Here is a 17,949-nt window from a genome sequence, read left to right on the forward strand (position 1 = left end):
ACTATATACCCCGACTACACTCAGAAAGTACAGAGGCAGAGGAATTAATTTGTCCCGATCAAAGCAAGGCTTTGTCAACTGAACCTCAAATACAGGCTGCTTTACCCCTCGCGCCTAAGAGTCGTTCATAATGGGCAAACGATATTTCTCGATAACCCGGAGGCGGCCAACATGTGGCTAGAAGACAATAACTTCGCCGACGGCAAGGATGCCCCCCGGAAAGTAGACTAAACCCCCGAGCCCTTTTGCACCGCCTACATGAGGCCATAAAGTGCAAACGAATCGCTAGCGACCGGACTCCAGCAGGTAATCCAATTAACAGTTTGACGTAAGGAAACGGCCCTCGCTCGGCCCTGCCGCCTCACACCAACCCTACCCCCAGCGAAAAACCCAATTGGGCCAGTTCATCGCCCGACCCAGCTCGCGCCCGATTCCCGGATGGGTTCAGACGGCTCGAGAGCGCCTGAGCACCGCGCCAGGGTTGTAGTCGCTGGGCGCACCAGTTTGAGTTATGTTACTAGTTTTATTAGTTCCGCAGTCTACGCTTCATTAATGATGGCAAAATACGAGATGGTGGCAAGATATGACCCAAGAGTACATGTACCAGGGGCCTCCCGCCTGCAGTGCGCTACCTGTGGTTCGATGTGGCACCAGGCCAAAGGGTTAGAACCCCATGCTGAAACCGAAACACTGACCCGATGGCGTCACAACTTATCGTGATGACATGGAACGTGAGGGGAATGGGCTCGTACCTCAGAAGGAATCGCATACAGTCCTACCTCAGGAGGAAGAAAGTTTCGATCCCAATATTACAGGAGACCCATCTCATGGAGGACGTCATGTCCAAACTAGCAGACCGATGGGAAGGGACTATGAGAGGGTCTCCATACTCCAAATATGCGAGAGGTGTACTAATATGGGTAAACCCGAATGTGCCCTTTCAGCTACAAGGGTGGGATTCCGACAAGGAAGGAAGATACGTAACAATGTGGGGCACCATAGAACAAACCCCGATCTGCCTCACTAACACATACTTCCTACAGCATGGAATCCCGTCATACCTAAGTGCGTTGAGCGCTAAATTGGCACACCACCGAGGCCGAACCTTCATATGTGGAGGAGACCTCAACTGCGTCATGGACACAAGTATGGACAGATCACGCCCTCCTCCCCAACCAAGCAATCTCGCACTTTGACGGAAATACTCGACCAACTTAACCTGGTGGACATCTGGAGGGCACAGCACCCAACAGCCAGAATCTACTCACACTACTCAGCCCCCACACAGCGTCCACACAAGAATTGATTATTTGTTTGTTGATAAGGAACAGATACCATTGGCAACAGCCACAGAATACTTGAGGAGATCTATCTCCGACCATTCCCCGCTGGTCATGCATTGGCAACTAAGGGGACCCAAACCCCCGATCCCCATGTGGAGGATGCCCACCGCGACATTAGAGGACCCAGAGTTCAGAGAGGACCTCGCCGAGAGGTTAGAGGAATACGTCGAAATCAACAAGGGATCGGTGTCCACCTGGAGCACATTGTGGGAAGCCATGTAGGTGGTTACCAGGGGAGAAATCATATCAAGAGCTGGTGGCACCCGCAGACAACTAAAGTCGACTCTTGAGGCACAAGAATCAGAGATCACACGCCTGGAGTCCACCCCTGACATCTCCCCAGAGATCGAGAAGAACCTGAAAACAGCCCGTAAAAAATGTCAGGAATCATGGGATAGATTGGAGAAATTTGACTTTGCAACATACACCGCCAGATCCCACAAAGAGTCGGACAAACCGGGTAGATTGCTTGCTTGGCTCTGCAAGCGAGAACACCCCAAGCACCTACCTACGGAGATAAGGGATGAAGGAGTATCCCATAAGACGCAAATGGAGATCAATGAAGCTTTTGCCAAATTCTACTCTAAATTGTATGCCCACGAAGCCCAGTTACCCACCGCAGAATTAATAGAAACACTGGAGGAGATAGGCCTCCCCCAAATCTCCAGAGAGCAGTGAGAAGTCCTGGACTTGGAGATTACTCCTGAAGATGTGAAAGTGGCCATCAGGTCGCTCGTTAACGGCAAGGCCCCCGGCAGTGACGGCCTCCCGCCTGAGTTTTACAAAACGTACGAATCCATTCTCACCCCCATCCTGCACGAAGTTTATCAGGAAGCCTACACAAACGGTATCCTGCCCAACACTATGAAAGAGACTATAATCATCCCCATGCTTAAGCCGCACAAGTCACCCACTGACTGCGATTCTTATCGACCCTTGGCCATGCTAAATTATGACAGTAAGATTCTCACCTCTATACTGGCCAACAGATTCGCGAGAGTGGTAGGATCCATAATCCATGAAGACCAAAATGGATTCGTCCCAGGACGCAACACCACAGCTAACCTGAGAAGGCTTCAACACATCATGGCCGAAACCCATGACCGTGAGGAAGACCTGGCGATACTGTCACTTGACGCCATCAAGGCCTTCGACTCCATCTACTGGGAGTGGCTTGTGGAGGTTTTAAGGAGCTTCGGTTTTGGAAGGGGCTTCATTAGATGGATCCAGGTACTTTATAACTCACCAATGGCCAGGGTTAAAACAGGCAGAATTGTCTCGGAATCCTGGGCAATACAAAGGGGCACGAGACAGGGGTGCCCACTCTCGCCCATGCTGTATATACTGGGTCTGGAGCCGATAGCCATATATTTACGTCAACAGTTCTTTGATGCTGGCATTAAGGTGGGCAATGTCTACAATATAATATCACTATATGCGGACGATGTACTTCTATACTTGAGGAACCCCGAGGTCAACGCACCAACAGTACTGGGGGTACTCGACAATTATGCAAAATACTCAGGAATACAATTCAGCAGACACAAATCCTCTGCATTCCCCCTAGCCAGATTACGGGGCATTGCAGAAAACGACCTCCCGCCCACTGGGATAAAGTGGCAACTCGACAAGTTCCGGTACTTAGGAATCAATTTGGGCCACACTCCACAACTCACGCATGAGCATAACACGGAAGTTGCAGTAACCAGCCTTCGGCATCAATACGATTTTGGTCCAAACTACCACTGTCAATGGTGGGCAGAGCGGCGATTGCTAAGATGATAATTCTTCCCCGATTCCTGTACTTCTTTGTCAACATTTGCCACTACGTTCACCCGCCCTTCTTCAAGACACTAGAGGCCATTATTAAGGACTTTTTGTGGGGTCCCCGCAGGCACAAACTGACACTGGCCACGCTGGCTCTCCCACATAAAGGAGGAATAAGGGGGCGTGGCTAACCGCCATGTGAAGAGGACGTTCGCTCCTTGCGCTCCGCTTGATGCGACCATCATAAGCTGCTTTTAACTACTTTTTTCGGGGGCCCCGAACCCCACGAACCGCCTCAGCGAGGGCCGACATCCTGCTGCACCTGCGAGTCGATTCCTGTGACCCTGGAGGACCGGTCTCGCCCAATAGACCGTGCGACACGATCCCGCGGACCAGGGCCAAGATGGCGGCTCCCGAGCCCTGCAAGACGCGGCGGCCCGCACCCTAAAGCCGCTCGCGCCGTAACACTCAGCTGAGGGCCGAGGACACACGAACGCCCAGCTGGACTGACGAGGGGGTCCTGTGGGGCACCCGTGAAGCTTGGAGCGCGAACGACGGAAGGTGCCAACGGGATGACCAGCCTGGAACGTCCCGGACGAGGGCGCTGCCAGCCACAGAACCGGGAGCCAGGGCCTCGGAGGCCCTTCGAGGTGAGCGGGGGGGACTAACGCAACCGACACATACAGGCGTGCCCGGCCTGGTAACCCGAAGAAGCGGCACACTACCCGTCCCCCCTGCGCCTACGGAGCCGCCCACAGCATACAGCGATCCGCCATCGCGGCCCACCCGATACGGCTTCCTCGGCCACTCCATCGCGGCTCACCTCGGCCGCCTTGTCAGCAGTGAAGCCCGGAGGCTCAGTTGACATGTCTACCAAAGGAGCAAGGGCTAAGCAACGCCAGACCACCATCGACACGTTCACGGCGGCGGGGCCCACAGCGCCAGATAACATGAGCGAGACTCTTGCTGCAGACCTGCCCGACCCCTTGGGGCCTTCAGCGGAACCTAGTAACACACAGATCCTTGAAGCTATCAAACTTTCCCAGGCTGCCGTGGAGCATAAAATAGACGCTGTCGCCATAGACTTGAACCTCCTGCGCCAAGACGTTCGATCCCTGGCCGGCAGAACAGAGGTGCTGGAGGCCCAGGTCCGCGAGAACACTGAAGCTAAGACAGTGCTCCTCAAAGATGTCGATGTACTTCAACAAAAAGTTAAAAACCTGGAAGACAGGGCCGAGGAGGCAGAGGGGCGCGCACGCCGCAACAACATTCGCCTCCTGGGGCTCCCGGAGGGCATCGAGGGATCGGACCCCACGAACTTCGTAGAGAATCTCCTGATACAGGAGATTGGAGCAGAAAAACTCTCTCAGGGCTTTGTAATCGAAAGGGCTCACCGATCCCTCACATCGAAACCCCCTCCTGGCAGCCCACCCAGACCCGTGATCGCAAAAGTACTTAACTACAGAGACCGGGAAACCATCCTCACCTTCTCGCGGTCAGGCGGCCAGATCTGCAGGGGTTCAGCCAAGATATCCATCTACCCTGACTATACCTTTCAGGTGCAAATGAAGAGGGCACAGTTCATACACACCAAAGCAAGACTGAAGGCTGCTGGCCTACGCTACATGCTCCTCTACCCCTCCAGATTGAAGGTAATACGAAACAACAGAACTCACCTCTTCGATACCCCGGCAGAGGCCCGAGACTGGATGGACAGGGAGCAGATCCCAGATGTCGAAGTCAAGAAACGACAACCCCGCTGAGCCCCATCTCCCAGGGCCCCGGTGCCTTTCGGAGGCCCCACCATGGAACGGCCACTTACGCCGCAGCTGACCGGATTTCATAACACGAGGCGCCCGGACGAACACTCTCCTACCCCTGGAAGTTCTTTCTTGTTAAGGGTATTCATTACCCGCCCGTAGGGCACCATGCGACCGTCCTTCGGTCTAAAGGAGCGGAAACGGGTCTGTCATAGTGAGGAGCTCCTCACTCGACCTGGTTTATGTTGGGGAAGTTCACAGTTACGGGGGGGTGGGACAGGGGAAGTTGGCACAGTTGTTAAGTGCCCGAATCAGGGACAACCAAGACCATCTACATCCATTTCAGTCAGCACGGACGAGGCACCTACCCTCCGCTGGATAGGCTGGCAGCCACCGAAGCAGAGGTTCGGGGGCGCAAGTAACCCGGCTGAGACCCGCATGCACGAGTCTCCAGGAAACCACAAGACCCCCACGATCCTCCGGCCACTCGTGGAGCTCCCGGGGGCGTTGGACATAGCCACCAGAATCCCAAATCTCACATGGCCGATTCGTTGAAAATCCTGACGTGGAACGTCAGAGGCATGAACAGCTTCGTGAAACAACGGCGCATACTCTCCTATATTAAAAGAAGCAAAACCAAAATAGCCCTGCTACAAGAAACACACCTTACGTCGGACAAACTGAAAGCATTGGCAAAGGCCTGGCGTGGTACCCTGATGGGTTCCTCCTACTCCTCCTACGCCAGGGGTGTCCTGATCTGGGTGGATCCCTCTGTCCCCTTCCGGTTGGTCGGCTCCAAAGCAGACAATGAGGGCAGGATGGCAATTGCATGTGGTACCATTGAAGGGAGAGAGGTTTGTCTAGTCAGCACTTATGCACCAAACCATGATGCAACCACCTTCTTCCACTCCCTGTATCCACGCCTCGGCCCTTACAGGGACCAAACCATGATATGGGGGGGCGACCATAACTGCACCTTAGACCCCCTGAAAGACAGGTCGGACGATAAGCATACACGCCCTTCCCCGCCTGCCAAAATTCTGTCAAGGTTGATACAGCAGCTACAACTCCAAGACTTGTGGAGAGAACAGCACCCAGATGCACGTGTGTTCTCCTTTTACTCCCCTCCTCACGCAGTCCACACTAGGATAGACTACCTCTTCGTGAGCCTAGAACAACAGGCAACGTTCGGCGGTGCTCAGTACCAGCCCAGAGTACTGTCCGATCATTCCCCACTAGTAGCCACCTGGGAGATCTACCCGCCTAGACCCCCGGTCCCCACCTGGAGACTTAGGGCTGAAGCTCTCCTAGACATAGCCCTCCGCGAACACATTGCTGATAGGACTGAAGACTACTGGGAAAGGAACCTCAACAGTGTTAAACACATAGGCACCGCCTGGGAGGCATACAAAGTGGTCCTGAGAGGGGAGATGATTGCAACCATGGGCGGAGCACTGAGGTCGATTACTTCCTCCTTAGAACATGCAGAGAGTGAGTTGGGGGAGCTCGAAGGCAGACTAGATCCATCCCCAGAACATTTACAGAAGGTGATTGACCTCAAACAAACCTGTCTCACACATTGGGAGTCCCTGGGTAGGCTGAGCTATGCCAAACACACTGAACGTACCCACGCTCTAGGTGATAAACCTGGTAAACTCCTAGCTTGGCTGTACAAGAGAGAAGCCCCCAGAACCCCCATTTGCCAAGTACTCAAACCAGATGGCTCCTTAGTGCACACCCAGACCGAAATTAATTCGGTGTTCTCTGACTTTTACAGCAATTTATACGCCGAACCCCCACCCGTGGACGTCTCCGACATAGAGGACATCCTGGACGACATAGATCTCCCCAGGTTAGAGCCCCATATGACGGAAGCCTTGGACGAACCCATCACCTCAGATGAGGTCAAGGTAATCATTAGGTCACTCCCGACCGGTAAGTCCCCAGGCACTGATGGCCTCCCCGGGGAATTTTATAAATCGTATGAGGAGACCTTGGCCCCACTGTTGGCACAGGTGTTCAACGAAGCCTACGAGCGGGGTGCCCTCCCCGACTCCATGAGGGAGGCGGTGATTGTCCCTCTCCTGAAACCCGGGAAAGACGGATCGCACTGCGGCTCATATAGACCCCTCTCCATGTTAAATGTTGATTGCAAGATCCTAACCTCCCTGCTAGCTAGTAGACTGCGAAGGGTAATTCCACACCTGATCCACCAGGACCAAACGGGTTACGTGCCCGGTCGCTCCATAACAGAGAACCTGCGTAGGTTGCACCATATTATATACAGCACGGAGCAGAGGCCTCAGAAATACGCGGTGGCGTCACTAGACGCCACCAAGGCCTTTGATTCAGTGCGTTGGGAATGGCTTTATGCCACTATGGCTAAAATGGGGATAGGACCTGCTTTCCTGAAATGGACCCGGCTTGTCTACACCAACCCCACCGCTAGGGTGCGCACGAACAGGACCTTCTCAAACAAATGGGCGTTACATAGAGGCACTCGCCAGGGCTGCCCACTCTCCCCGATGCTATACATCATCGCCACCGAACCCGTAGCCACGTACCTCAGGCAGGAATACGGAGATGGGGGTATTGTAATTGACGGAGAGACCCACCTCGTCTCTATGTATGCGGATGATACGCTATTGTTCTTACATAACCCCGAACACCTCCTGCCCTACATCCTAGAAACACTGGACGGATTCAGTAGATACACGGGTATTCATATTAACAAAGAGAAGTCCTGCCTCTATCCTCTTGCCGCCCTATATAAAAATGGCCCTTCCCTCCCCTCCCTAGATCTGGAGTGGCAAGCGACCTCCTTTAAATACCTGGGAATCACCATACACCGGGACCCATTCACGGAACATACACTTAATACGGTGAGAGCCAAAGACGCTCTAAAAAAATCTATGGAATTCTGGGGTAAGCTTCCGCTTTCGATGGCCGGTAGGGCCGGTCTACTTAAAATGGTTGCTCTCCCCCGCCTACTGTATAACTTTACAAACGTTCCCTACAATATCCCCCCCTCCTTCTTTAAAAACATAAACAAACTATGCAGACGGTTCCTTTGGCAGGAGGGCAGACACAGGGTGGCGCTGGACACACTCCAGAGACCTTACGAGAGGGGAGGAGTTAAGGTCCCTAATTTCGAATTGTACTACCTGGCGAGCCAGCTGAGGCATGTGATGCGATGGATGGCCGATGAGACCACCTCGGACACTAGGCTCCTCCAACCTGCATTACCCAACCTCCTCCTGAGGGACCTATTGTGGGCACAGGGCAGATTCACGCAGCCCCTTCCATACTTAATTAGACTTGGAATAAAGCTCTGGAACAGAGCGTGCAAAACTGTGGGGCCAGCTGATCCTTTCTCACCTCAAATCCCTATAGCAGCAATTATGGCTCATCAGCCATGGGGCTTTCACGAATCACGCACCCAATGGGAGCCTCACGGAGTGGCCACCCTGGGAGATTTAATGCGGGATGAAGAGATCATGCCCTTTCCTGATCTTGCTGAAACTACGGGATTACCCGCTGGCCAATTTTTGCTCCACGGGGCAGTGACACACGCCATTAGGGTCAGATGGCCGGAGGCTACCACCCCCATGACGGAAAATACGGTCATAGAAGCATTATTGAATACAGCCGAGGGCGGCCATGAAACCTCGCGATTGTACGAAACCCTGCTCCAGGGCACGACTAACACCGAGCTTAAATGTAGAGCAAAATGGGAAATCGAATTCGGCTTAGACTTCACGGATGCCGTATGGGAGAAAATAACCCACTACCATAAAAAAGTCTCCAGGAATGCCCGATTGCAGCTCATTCAACTGTACATCACTAACAGAGCCTACCTAACTCCAGAGGCTATATCTAATTTCAGGGGAGCCGAGGTCCAGCTATGCCCCAAATGTAGGGAGCCGAAGGCGGGTATGACGCATATGTTCTGGGGCTGCCCGGAGATACGCCACTTCTGGACACGGGTTCAGGGGAGGGTGGCGGACGCAGACATCGAGCTAGAGGTGAACTGCCCCGCAGTATGCATCCTGGGCAGATGCAAACGCAACCACAAAAACAAACCTCTGAACAAGCTCAAAGACTTGATCTACATAACTGCGAAGAGGCGCATAGCCATGGGATGGAAGAGCCCTAGGGCCCCGCATGAGGCATTGTGGTGGGGGGACCTGACTAAATGGATAACGGCGGAGACTGGCGCGTGGGAAACGGCAATCCTTGAACAAAGGCTAGACTCCAGCGGAGAACTACAACGCTGGGTGGCCTTGACTGAGCCACTTCTGCATCCTAATAACTCTGACGATGCCTCGGATGGATCGGACTTCCCTAGCCATCAATCTGGCCTATCGTAATGGGACAATAATGTTTACTTGGTCTTGAGTTGGGGGCGTGGGGGTGGGAGGGTTACGTTACTTTTTGATTATTTGTCTGATATTCAAGTGATGTATACTTGTTTTTGTTATTCTGTTAAAACCAATAAATACAGTTAAAAAAAAAAAAAGGAGGAATAAAACTCCCAGATCTCCAGCTCTACTATCTGGCTGCCCAGCTCAGTCACATCACGAAGTGGCTGTCAGACGAACCATCGGCCGAATTGGGACTACTGAGGCAGTCTCCCACAAACTTAATCCCCAAGGAAACTCTATGGTACCCTCCTCGGCTACCCTCGGAAACCCCGCTGGTTGTCAGGCTTGGCAGGCAAGTGTGGGCCAGGACCTGCCAAATAAGGCAGGTGAAACATCCATACTCTCCAGATAACCCCGTAATGGTGGATGTGTGCAAAACTGAGGCAGAACTCCCCACGCCAAGGAGGTGGGAAGAAGCAGGCATATACACATGGGGAGACTTGTTCACGGAAGGGGAATTTAGGGACTTTGAGTCGCTACAAGACATTGAAGGACTATCCAAGGGCCAGTTTCTCTGGTACCATAGGATCAAACAGATCGCCAAGAAGCAGCGGAACAGCTGGCCAGAAGAACCCACCCCAGACCCGCTGCTACAGGAAATGCACGACCTTTCGGATGGATGGAGACCGATTTCCAGGCTCTACAACAAGCTTATCGACAAACCTAATCCCAAAGGTCAGGCACTGAAGGCGAGATGGGAAGCAGATCTTGAATCCCCACTTACTGACAAGGAATGGGAAAGAGCATTAATATACCCCAAGAAAGTGTCGCGGAACTCCAGATTCGGACAAATACAGCTGAACGTCCTTTACCGGACATATGACTCCCCACAGGGTTGCTTCATTCAACAAGAAGTTATCCCCGTCATGCCCATGGTGCGGGAACGACAAGGCGGACATGATCCACATGTTCTGGACCTGCACTAAAGTGATGTCACTCTGGTCCAAAGCTAAACAATCCTGCATAGAAGCCGGAATGGAAAGGTACGACTGGACACCTGGAGAATGCCTACTAGGAACATACCCTAGACCAAGCAAACTCAAACATGTGGTGAAACTGATGGACATCTCATGCATATTGGTCAAAAGAACTATAGCGATGGCCTGGAAGACTCCGGCAGGCCCCAGGCATGCACGATGGTTGAACGAAATGGCGAGATGGACGACTGCTGAAACCAGGGCCTGGCAAGACGGAATCACAACCAACCAGTGGGGACGTCGCAAGCGGCACTCTGGACTCCTGGAAGGCCCTTCTGAGCGATATGCGCTTCAATGCAGACTACAAGCCTCCCTGAAGAACTATAGCGTCCTACAGAAACTGATTCCCAACACAGAGAAGATATTAATCAAAACTGTCCCCCCTCACTTCCTGAGACACTAGAACTTTAATTTAATTTGTCACCTCATACCCTACATGCAAAGCCACATGAAGACTGTCGTTGTTTCTGATGTTTCTTATGTTGTTGTTTTGTTTTTTTTTTTATTATTTCAGTTGCAAGTTTGTATTGTTTCGTTATTATTTCAAAACCAATAAAATACTTTAAAAAAAAAAAAAAAACTACATGGCCAAACCATAGGGACAATAATATTTTCTGCCCGAACCATTCCTTTAAGTCGTTAATCCACCAGAGGCTCATGTGCGAGGGAAGGTGAGAAAGGAAGACTCTCCGTTACTGAGGCTAGATCAGAAACACCCATGCAGCGCATAGGGTTTTGGGTCCCAAGAGTGCCTGTAGCAGTAGCAGCAGAAGAAATTAAGTCAGGAAGCAGAAGCAGCCTGCAACCGCTGTGTTTTTGGAGTCAGTGAATGAAGTACTGTACTCCAAATCAGGAATACCTTGCTGGTAACTGTATCCAGCTTAATTATTGCTTGTGAGTAAGTAAAAGCCATGGGAAGTTGCTCTAATAAGGGAATTGTATAACGCGCTCAGCAAAGTACCTGCATTAAGAGAAAGACTTCCTTTTTCCCATTGTTAGATCTAAAGTGTTGCTGTATGGTCATGTCTCCTATTAAGGACAAGAATGTTGCAGGTACATTTTATGAAGTAGAAGCTGAATTTCCTGAATTGTTACAAGAAGCCTATTTAACCTCAGAAAGGTTGCACACATGAAACTGTTTCCTGATTTCTATAGAAGTTGAATGCTACCTGGAAAAGAGGGAACGCAAACCTTTAAGTGGAAGTTTGTCATCAAAACATAATTGTGTTGTAGAGATAAAGCTGAACGTGTCATTTAACCCCACCCCCTCACCTCCATCATATTGGAAGAACAAGACGGCACTTTGTGTGTCCCCGGGTATAATTCCAATACTTCATCGAAGATATGAGCGATGATCTGCACTCAGACAACTGTATCAAATGTTTCCAAGAACTGAAGCAGTAGAGGAATGTTTGCATACCTCAACGGAGCTAGAAGACTTGTAAGAAGAATCGGACAAGTGCAATGTGATGTCATAAAGAAAAGATAGGACGCATTAAAACGAAATGAGAATACTTAAAGAATGAAGATGTAACTGAAGAGACAAGAGTACGCATCTTCACGAGTGAGAAGAAACCACTTATATGAAGATAATTAACAAAATGTGTAATTGTATATACTCTGAAATGCAAGGTAGATAAGCCACATAGAAGCTTGCTGCAGTAGAAAATATAACACTGGTGAAGCGGCCATGTTGATAAGATGGACATCGGCTCTTAATAAAAGTAAGCAAAAGGCTGAAGGAGAGAGAGCAGGGTTACAGAGCTGACGGACGCTGGAAATATATATTGGCACAATAACAAATGATAGCTGTTTGGGCAAAGATCAAGGATGCCAAAGCAAGAAGCAATGGCAGGGTACAAAAGGAGTCAACGAGGATAAGCAATGTAGGGAGGACATACTTCTCTTTGATTAAGTGAATGAGTGAACAAATGCGGATGCTAAGTATTAAACCATTTAAGATGCAGAAGACATATGCAAGTCCGAGCACCCAAGTCTCTAGAGGCCAAAGAGACTGACACCCAGCATAATTGAATGAAATAGCACTACATAGAAAGGAAACATGGACAAAATTTGGTGCCAGGCCAGGCCTGGAAACAATGCCTATTCTTAAGTTCCAGACGAAGATAATGATCTACCTTAACGCCCCTTAAAGTTCCAGAGAAGAGAATAACCAATAAGGTCAAGTACAAAGAAGCAGCCATGGCTAAAGACTTAACTGATGAGAGATGGTAGACTAATTGGGCAAGTGGGCAGTTGTCTGACATTGTTCTCTGCACCTGGGTTTCGTTTTACTTACGTGCTGCTAACGAGTCAAATGTCCAAGGTTGGGGGAGAATGCCAACCAATCATGAGGGCCTATGCAATGGTGAGTATACATTGTCGCAGGGGCCAATCCGCTGCTGTTAATAATCTGTATTCTACAGTTAAAGGTTTGCCTGCCAGATGAGGGGCAGCCAATAATGTTACTAACACTTGCAGAAACTGTAAGTAAATAGGTTCCCCTTGCCAATCACTCTTTCCAATAGGTTTTATTATTTGCCACATAGGATGATGTCATAGCTGAGGTACATAGTTCTAAAGCCTTTGTGTAACCAAAATGTAACGGTGTGTGAGCTACGATTTGTTGTTTGCCAGGTTTCTTTACTTTATTGAGCTGATACTAAAGTAGTATTTTGCCATATTCTTGGAGTCTGTCTGGGTATTTGGGTCCAAGATCCCTTATTATAGTAATCCCATTCTGTGCATTAGAACGCTCAAAGGTGCTACTGCAGAGCGTGTACCTAAATTAGTTTCTACAGAAAAGCTTAATTCTTATAACATCCTTCACAATTATTTAACAGTTGTAGAAGTTCCTGAAATTAGTTGAAGAAAAAGCATTACTCCAGACGGTGGACAAATCCCTTTCAAGGTGAAACCAGCCCAATTAAGAACTGAACACCATTGTTTGCGAGTTGTTGGAAGTGTTGTAAACCCAGGGCCCTCTGATACGGGTGACAAGGTTAACCAAGGCTGGAAGAGTGGCACTACAGCGTTGGGGTAACTACTGGACACAAGAAGGTGTACATGCAGCAGGAGAAGGGAGCTGGGTGCTTGTTAAAAGAAATCATTTCTAAATCTGTAGATCTGAAACTGTTCACGCCAAGAGAGAGAAGCAGTCTGGGAGCTAAGACGGATTTCGTGGTAGCTGCAAAACTGAAAGGAAAAGCAAAGAGGCTGCCCTTTCTTACTATACAAGAGAGAAGAGTGTTGTGCCAACCTGTAGAGGTCTTAGTGTCTTGCTGAAGTTGCCGTAAAGTAGCTGCAAAAGCAGTGGTACTGTGGTTGTCTATACATTTGTCAGAACATTATTTGAATGTAGTACAAGCAGAAGCAAACTGTGGGGCAAAGGGGCCTGCTCTCACATTATCATTGGCAGAAGGGAGTTGCTGGAGAGAGCAAACCCTAAGAAGAAGCATCCTGACAAAGTATATTCAAGACAATGCAGCAATAACAGAAGGAGAGTTGTTGTTAAGCGGAAGTGACACTTTTCTCTGACACTTTATCCATTCTTTCCTGGAAGAAAGTTATCCAGGAATACCATTGGTGCTGTTGTTTTCTTTGTGTAACTTGGAAGCGAAGAAGAAACTGTTAACAGTGGATTTTTGTTTGGATGAACTTTCGTTTCTTTGGAGCTTTTCAAAAACATTATTTTCCTTGGAAGAAGTTGATTTTGGGACATACCTGGGGAGCAAGATCTGCCCGGGACGAACAGAAGTCATCCAAGACACTGGTTATTTGGTAATCTTTTAATTATGTTGTTAATTTGTTACTTTGTATATCTTGTGTGAGTGTTAGTTTTGTGTATGCTAGGAGATTTTCCCTGAGATCCTAAACTAGGTAGGGACTCCCCTGGTAGAGTAGGTTTAGTTAGGGATTGTTCACTATTTTTCTTTCAAATAAAATATCAAACCTTGAAAAAACTAAACGCAGTTGTGCGCCTCACATTACTGACCCCTCAGACCACCGTCCAAACTAACCCTTTCTGACCCTACCACTAACCTAATAACGAAGGACAGGAGAATGACTCCCTTCTCCATGTGTATTTGTTTCTTGCAAACTTCAGTTCAATAGGTTATCCTCAAATTGTCTCTGGAGACTGCTTTTATCAATTTGCACAGTTAATTCAGTACTTTCTTGGGCTTTCCTCTCTTCGGTTATAGATTTCTGTTCTTGTTTTCCTTTCGACTTTATCAACAATGCAGTTCCTCTTTTTCCAATGTTGGCAAATCTCTCCTTTGATACTGTAAAGACCGAAGGGGGGTGTCTGTACTTCCTCTCTCTATATGGTAGAGGAGAGGCACAGAGGACCCCAGCCAAGATTCTCGATTATTGGTACGTGGTCGAGCAATCAAGGCCTAGCTTCTCAGGTGGTGATGCAGGCTGGTTCTTAAGTACAGTGTAGTCCCCAAGCGCCCACAAAGGAATGTCTGCACACTGTTTCGGTTAAAACAGTATTTATATAATTAATATTCAAGGTTATGTACACTATCACAATAACTCACTTTGTGCTCAGAAAATCAATAATGTTAAATATACAGTCTAGCTTGGTACCACAATTATTAGCAGATCTCATTAAAGTACATCAACTGTACGCAGGTTAAATGTCACACAGATTAAATTAATAAGGAAACCAACAATAGAAAATAGGAGAAAAGCAGTTGGTTGGAACAATTGGCAGAATACTGCCCTGATACCTAGACACAGTTCTGTGTGGAGATCCCACCACCTGGGCAACCTGTAAAGCAAAGATGTATCACAAGCCCAGTCCATATATTGTTCCCAATAGACTTCCCAATAGTTCTGCAACCGCAAAGTACCTGGCGTTGTAGCGTTCCTCGTCGGGGAATCGACGGCTCTTCTTGAGTGCCCTCCCTTTAAGGCAGGAGTCACGGGTCGTCGAACGTCCGACGGAGAACAGGTCGAGCTACGATGGTGAAGTGGCAGCTTCGTTCCTAGCGGTGCTCGTGGACGGTGAAGCATGAACGTCCTGCAAGGAAGAGGCGTGCGGGGCACCTCAGTGTCGATAGTTCTGGACTGCAAAGAGTTTGAAGAACTGTGGCACAGCAAGGGCATCGAGTCGTCTGCGTCTCTGTGGTCTTTGGGTGGCGGGAAATCCACCGGCAGATGCTCCTCGGCGCGTTGACGGTCGGGCCTTCTCCAGCAGGATACAGCGGCGACGATGCGGACGAGAGCGTCCTTGGATTCGAAAGTTCTTAGGCAAACGGGAGCACGGAGGCTCCAGTCGGCGACGGCGGTCGTCGACAATGGGGGCAACAGTCCGGGCGCTTCTCTTGGTAATTCTGTGGCAGTCCCCGTCTCGGGTTGGCAGCCTGTCGAAGGTCTGTCATCCAGGGAGCTTTGGCAAAGAACTGCTGGTGCACGATGGCCCCTTGTAGCTAGGGAAGTGGGCGCCTTACCAGATCCTCTCTGGGTCAGTCCTTGGAGGCACAGCAGCTTTCAGATTGTGAAGGAGAGCAACAGCAATTCTTCTCGTCCAGCAGGGCTTCAAGGTTAAGCTTTACTCCAGTTACTCTTCGTAGTGGACTTCAGCTTCTGAACACGATTCCTAGCAGTGAGAGGTCCCCAGATATACTGTTGATCTCACATTCATTCCGCTGGGTTATACTCAAGCATCCAATCACGACTAAGGGCATTCAGGCAGGCAGGCAGCCAATCAGGCACACGGTGCATTCAGGCCATTCACTTCTCTCCAGACACTGACAACAAGTTATGTGTATTGGAACAAGTACCGAGCCATTCACCACTCCACACTGCATTCATACCCGTTTTGGGCAGGGCTGTCTCAGTCATTGTGTCAACCACCAGATACTAGACACCCACAACATAGAATGTGTATTTGTCACACACTCCATTCACCCAGGTCCCACCCACAGGTTTACCCACAACATACGGTCGTTGGGAAGGATCCAGCCAGTCTGGTCAGCACTTCCCCTCACACTACCACATATGAAACTTCCGCCCAACAGCCAGTCAGGGATAAGGGACAGAGTCAGGGCTTCCCGGGACTTTGGGAAGATCAAGGTAACAGGCGATGGAAGGCAAGAGGCCATGGGGGGCATTTTGTCTCCATCAGTAATCTACCAATTCCAATGACAGGGCCTGGGCATCCCAAAATGGAGGACACTCAGGGCACCAGTCAATTCAGCACAGAGCTGACACCAGCCCGTACCCTGCTCTGTGGGTCACACACAGGTGCCCAAAAACATACACTAGGGGCACAGGGTTGTACCCCTACCCATGGGTGCCATAAGGGTATCCCATGGGTCTGTTCACCAAAACCAAAGGAGAGCGCTGCACCGCCAGGAGTCCCACATGAACACCTGCATGGAAAATACAACAGAACACACGATAAAAAGCAGTAAAAGACAAGGATACGGAGACCCTGTCCCTCCAATGCATTTCCAGCATCACAGATACTCTCTCTAGTTCTTGGCCTTTACTTAGTCTTTCATGATTGATCGGAGTATGAACCTTCCATTGCTGATTCTCATTCCCTCTTCTGTGTATTAATGTGATATGTTCCACTCTCTCACTGGGACGAGTATGAGTGTTCCAGTAATAATTCTCATTCACTTGTCTAGACATCAATGTGATATACTTTTCTCCTTCGCTGGGACGAGTATGAGCATTCCAATATTGATTATTGACTTCACTAGCTTTTAATATTAGTCTCTTTATCTGCACTGGTATGAATGTGACAATTCCAAGAAGGGTTTTCCATCTCCCGTCTTCTCGGTTTCCTGCCGCTGGTACGAATAACATCACTGGGTTCTCCGTTTTCTCCTGGCCATCTTTCTGCTTCGTCAAGTTGGCCACTGATGTTTCCTTCACGCCTCATCCTCTGTGCCACCGTATTTGAAGGCACTCAAGTTTTTCAGTTGCTGGTTTGTTTTGTTTTGCTCAAGCGGTATGAGCGCTGTTTATAGGACCGCAGGTCCACCACGAGTTTCTTGTGGTCACGCCACCACTCTCCTTACTGTTGCTTTCCCAGCACATCCAACTTCACTTCTCTCATTTTTGTTGTTGTGAGACGCTGCGCGTCCATCTCCGGGTCCTGCTCTCTCGCAAGTTTAGGACGAGGAGCATCCAACCTCAGATCAGTGCCTGCGTGCAAGTTAATTTGTAACTCGTGGGCTTCTCTCTCTCATCGCCAGGCACCTCCCCTTTCATCCGCTAAGTAGCCGTGGGTCTTCCCCAGCATAGTTCTGTAGTCCCTTCTCTCCGTCTCCCTTGGCTTCTAAACTCCTCCACAGGTAATCTTCCTCGTCTCAGTTAATGAGGATTTCTTAGTTAAAGCAACATTCACTGTTTCCTTTTAACAATAGCACATACTGATATTTTATCCACATAAATATTTACAGGATATGTTTGAAGAGGTGATATTGGCATGTTTCCTAGGGAGTTCCTCGCGTCCTTGTTCGCAAAAGGAGGAGTCTCTTCCGGTGAGGTTGCACTTTCCTCGACCCGTAGGGAGGGTGTTGCAGAGTGGGCTCACCTCCCTAGCCTCCTGGGGGTGCTCCCATTTGCAAGAAGGGACAAATTACCACGATTTGTCACAGTTGTCTTAAATTCTGATTACTTACCTGTAGTATTCCAACTTTTTCTACACCCCAAA

General features: G+C 49.5%; 1 protein-coding gene across 3 annotated transcripts in view; it reads left to right on the forward strand.

The window, feature by feature from the left end:
• PCSK5 (proprotein convertase subtilisin/kexin type 5) overlaps positions 1-17,949 on the forward strand; it is a 1,619,480-nt gene that overhangs the window by 528,766 nt on the left and 1,072,765 nt on the right. The gene's annotated exons all lie outside the window — the stretch shown is intronic.

Source organism: Ambystoma mexicanum, chromosome 6p (genome assembly GCF_040938575.1).
Source record: "Ambystoma mexicanum isolate Mex_15411 chromosome 6p, UKY_AmexF1_1, whole genome shotgun sequence".
In the NCBI taxonomy this organism is placed as follows: domain Eukaryota; kingdom Metazoa; phylum Chordata; class Amphibia; order Caudata; family Ambystomatidae; genus Ambystoma; species Ambystoma mexicanum.